General features: G+C 33.1%; 1 protein-coding gene across 1 annotated transcript in view; it reads right to left on the bottom strand.

The window, feature by feature from the left end:
• Nucleotides 1-2,102: 2,102 nt before the first annotated feature.
• The window catches only part of LOC111401719, a 12,267-nt gene continuing 9,285 nt past the window's right edge, over nt 2,103-5,084 (bottom strand). The window contains exon 4 of the mRNA XM_023029582.1: nt 2,103-2,555. The gene's annotated coding sequence lies outside the window, so the exon portion shown is untranslated. The remainder of the gene's footprint in view (nt 2,556-5,084) is intronic.

The raw sequence follows: 5,084 nt of genomic DNA, 5'->3' as shown, positions 1-5,084 counted from the left end.
TCAAGATAGTTTGAGATATCTTTGTATTCTTTTATTATCTTTATTTTTCGACCCAGTTCCCGGACACTGACTTTGGAACTTTTGCCCCTCCCTTGGAAACGAGAAGGATAAGGGACTTGGAATGGAGTACGGGGAAGCCCTTTACTATAGCTTACCCCCTTGGGGGCTAGGGGGTCTTTATCTTTCAATATTGTAATTCAAAGTTCATTTCAATATTTGTATTTCAATTTTCATATATCAATAAAATTTTCTTCCTTTCAAACATTTGTTTAATTTTCACTTCTACTTTTCCCCACCTAGGCCCACACACACACAGAGAGAAATGACCTCCTAAGCATCAGTGCTTAGCTTATGTTAAGCACCAGTAACATGACACACCATTTAATTAGTGAATAAATTAATGGTAGGTCTCATGTATATAATGATTCACCAATTAAATGGCGTGTCATGTCACGGTACTTAAAATTAAAAAAATATCGGTACTCAGAAGATCATTCCTCTATATATATGTGTGCGCGTACCATTTTACCTTAAAAGAGATAATTAGCCAGATACTGTAGGTGGCGGAGTGTTCACACGTTCATTACTGTAGTAAAACTGGTTCCACACCGTTCATTCAAAATATCTTATTAGTGCTCGTTATTTAGCCACTTATTAAACGGATGGAAAGATCAAGAGTAATTTCATTCCTTCATCTTCGACTAAAAAAGCCTAGTAGCAGTGACTCCCCTTCAAGTTGTGGCCCAACCAGTTCAATGAGCAGCTCCATCAGAGCCAAAGATTGCTGCCAGTTGAATCATGATTGGAACTGGTTCTCTACTGTTCACAAGGTGGTTTCCAGATGATCATGAGGTAAAATATATATATATATATATATATATATATATATATATATATATATATATATATATATATATTCTCTCTATCTACATTTCCATTTACTTTTACCTATCTTCCATTCGAAGAAAGAAACCCCACCAGTCAACAACATTTTCCCGTCTCCCACAGAAATCAAGTCTCCCCCTTTCCCTTTCTATTGAAGAGCAGGCCCTTTTACAAGACACTTCATTTGTTTTCCTTCATATTAATACTGGTCTTTGTTTAAATGCTTTTAGGGACAATTTTAATCAAATAGCAGAATGATACATGACTACTACACAATGAAGATGTATGTATTTACATGTCCATAGAGTGGCTGGTATATTTTTATAACGTCAAAGGTAAACATTGTTATTCTGGATAGTTCTTCGGAGCCATTTATTTTGGAATCTCATCCTCAGGTTGAGAAAAATCCTTCAGAGCCATTAATTTTTTGAATTTCATCAAGGTGTGAGAATTGTGAATTTTTTATTTTAGTTATTTATGGTTTTTTCCCCCTTACTCTGATGTTTGGCGAGATGCTTTTATCTTAGTGTGCAAATGAAGAGAAATTCAAAGAGACAGTACATGGGTAAGATTTCAATTTCCAAATTTCTTTCGGATTTCATTAAAATTTCTGGTCGTTGACAAATTGAGGAAAGAGATTAAAAAAAAAAAAACTCCAAGCTATTTGGAGGCAGTGACGAATCCAAGATTTTGAGTCAGCACGGGTTATCATTGATTGTCTATCGTCAGCCGCAATAAAGTATTTAAAGCTCTTTTGATGTCATTTTTTAAGCAAAAAATGCATTTTGAAATAGTGATTTCATGGAGAATGTGAGGTTAAAAATAAGGAAAAAATTTTGAATTTAGATGTAATATTATTGTATTGAAGAATGTATGGTTAAAAAAAAATAAATAAAAATGTATTTTGAAAAAATGAAAATAAAACAAGGCCTAAAATTTAAATATAACAATTATTTTGTTATAAGAATAAATTTTATATTCACCAAATGACAATGTTGTCAAGTTTCGTATTATTTAAAGGAAGAGCATGATTTTGAATCTTAATAATTTTATTAAACCCAATAAATGTAATATATATTATTTTGTTGAATTAAACTTCAAAAGCCAAGAATGCCAGAGTGGTCAGGCATTCAATGATTACAATAGGAGTCCACAATTTGAATCTCATCCAAGTCTTTCCTATAGCATTAATTTTGATAGAAATTGTAAAATTAAAAAATTTGCACATTTAATTGATTGTGAAGAGATTCGAAACCGAGACTTGCAAAACATAAGTATAAGTCCTAACCATTTCGACCAGAAGGGAAATTTGAAAGAAGAAAGAATTATCAGTAATATAAGCTAAAACTTTAATCTATTGTCAATAAAAGAAAAATGCTTCCAGTGTAGGGCTCGCCACTACCTACCACTGTTTGGAGGTAAGATATCGTTGAGTCGTCAATCTAGCAATTTAAAAAGGTCAAATTTTATGAACTTGACCAGATGAATATCCGAGGGAAATCTCATCCATTTGAGTACAATCCGTCCGTTCGAGTTGGCCACAAGGCAACAACCTTTAATGCAACTCAACTAGTTCAAATTCACTGCATAACTAGTTCAGAGCCACAAGGCAATATTTTATATTGAAATGCCAATTTGATCGTTCAAAATTATCCTTTGATCCAACAAACCTACAAATAAAATCTTATTGTCAACAAATTTTAAGTCTGTTATATAAAACCCTTTAACATTCAAATTCCGCATCAAACATGGGCCATAACAGTTTCCACTACTTCTCTATTCTAAGTTCAAAGGAAAATAAATAAAATAAAATAACATGAAAAGCATGCCCAAAAGCTGTCACGAATGAGACAAAAGATTTGCTTTTATACAACAGAAATAGCCTTTAAGTTGACAGAGTAAAAAAATAAAAAAAAAACCTATCCAAAGGGTGTAAGGATTTTTTAATTAATATATGGACTTGTATGTGTGAATAATTGTGTGTTAAATTACAGGCTATTGAATTCGGTTAAGCCCAATTAAAGTGATCTAATAAGGCTTCATTTTTGGGCTTTAATGTATCCAATTAAAGTATGGGTTTACATATGTGTAGAGATCGGGCCCAAGTCCTAATTCTACGATGGGTCGAATTAGGTCAAAGAGCGTCTCTATATAAATAGGTTATGGTCTCCAGATCACACGCATGTATTATTCATTCTCTACTGCATCCCATCATAGAGAGGAAAAGGAAATTGCGTGTAGATTTGTAAGACTATACCGCGAAATCCATATTGCATTAACCATGTCTGATTCAGGTATGCTTCCACTTTAATTCTTGTATTTCTTGATGATTTAGCATTAAATTGTCCAACAAGTGGTATCAGAGCCTCTTCATGTTGAATCATTGAGAATCGAATAATTTAATTTGGTTCTTGCAATATTTTATAAAGCTTTCAGATTTGATAGTTTAGGATTTATATTTTTTTGAATTTGAAAATGCGGTATAATTTTTGTTATTTTCGTAATTCGGATTAATGGTTGAGAAAATTCAGATTTGGAATTTTATGAATTTTGAAATCTGATTAAGATTCAGTTTAAAAAAAAAAAAAAAAAGGCGGCAGCGAAGCAGCTGCTGCAAATGGGGCTGCATATGGTGCCAACGCCATTGGTTCAGGCGACACCGCCAAGAAGAAGAAATTTTCCCTAGGGTTTTTTTAATTTTCGAATGTTTTGGGGGCAGGGATTTCCTCTGTAAATTAGATTATTTGAGGTCCTTAGTTGCAATTAGGGTTAGGGTTATAAAATTAAGATTTCAGTCACTAACCTTTAAGTTATATTAAATTTTGGGCCTTTAAGTTTCGGATTTAATAATTCAGTCCCTAAAGTTTTAAAATTAATTAATTCGGGCCATTAAAATTCTGAATTTATAATTAAAGCCCTCAAACTTTAATTACTAGTTCAAATTGGCCCCCTAAGTTCATAATTAATTCAAATTGACCCCTAAAGTTTCAAATTTTCAAAATTTGATCCCTAAAGTTTTGAATTGGTCAATTTTCGCCTCTAAAGTTTTAAAATTTGTTCTAATTGATCCTTTAAAGTATTGAATTAATTAATTATGGTCCATAAAGTTTTAAGTTTATTAATTTCAACCCCTAAAGTTTGGAATTAATTAATTTTGCCCCCTTAAAGTTTTGAATTATTAATCCTAAGGCCCATAAAATTTAAAACTAATCAAAAGATGCGAAACTGGCGATTCTCTTTTTCAAATTTTGGTACTAAAGACTCTTTAAGATATATAATATTCGAAAGTTGGTTAATTGAAGCAACATGCTGCCAAAGCAACATCTCTTGTGAAAATTGACTAACTTAGAATGTTAAAAAGTGTTTGTGCATGTGTTATTCATGGGAATATTGGTCGGCCCAAAGGAAGGTCAATATTTAGCTAGCTACACGTGCACCTATGGTGATAAACGTGTGACGATTATTTGGTTTAATGTGTGATCAATAAATCGGTCCAAAGAAAGGTTTATTGATTGACACGGTGTTTTATCGTCAATATTTGATCGCTACGCCAAGAGTCCCACTTACAAGTCAATATCTCTGTTCAAAGACTAGATATTGATGTTGTGCTTGGTATCTTGTGATGGGCCCTACCATTATTTGAGATTATTATTATTTGCATATTAAAGATATTCAAAGTGAGCTATTCATAATAATCGTTAAGATATTCACGTGAGCTATTCGTAATAATGGTTCTCTAATTTAGTTTCAGGTTCTGTTGCTAATATCTCTACTAGCATCAATTCAATTCCAATGTTAAATGACACAAACTTCAAGGTGTGGCAAGAGAACATGATGAATGTTCTCGGAGTCATGGACCTAGACCTTGCTTTACGAGTCGATCAACCTGCTGCACTTACTGATAAGAGTACCCTTGATGACAAGAGGGAGATGGAAAAGTGGGAACGATCGAACCGCATAAGCTTAATGGTCATGAAGCGTACTATTCCAGAAGCATTCCGGGACACTATATTCGATAAGGTGACTACGGCTAAGGGTTTCTTTGAGAACCTTGAGAAGAGGTTTGCCAAGAATGAAAAGGCTGAAACAAGTACACTTTTGGCAAATCTTGTCTCAATGAGGTATAAAGGGAAAGGAAACATTCGGGAGTACATTATGGAAATGTCTCACATTGCTTCAAAACTAAAGGCACTCAAGTT

Source organism: Olea europaea, chromosome 10 (assembly GCF_002742605.1).
Source record: "Olea europaea var. sylvestris chromosome 10, O_europaea_v1, whole genome shotgun sequence".
Classification (NCBI taxonomy): Eukaryota; Viridiplantae; Streptophyta; class Magnoliopsida; order Lamiales; family Oleaceae; genus Olea; species Olea europaea.
This window is presented reverse-complemented; position numbering and strand designations above follow the sequence as displayed.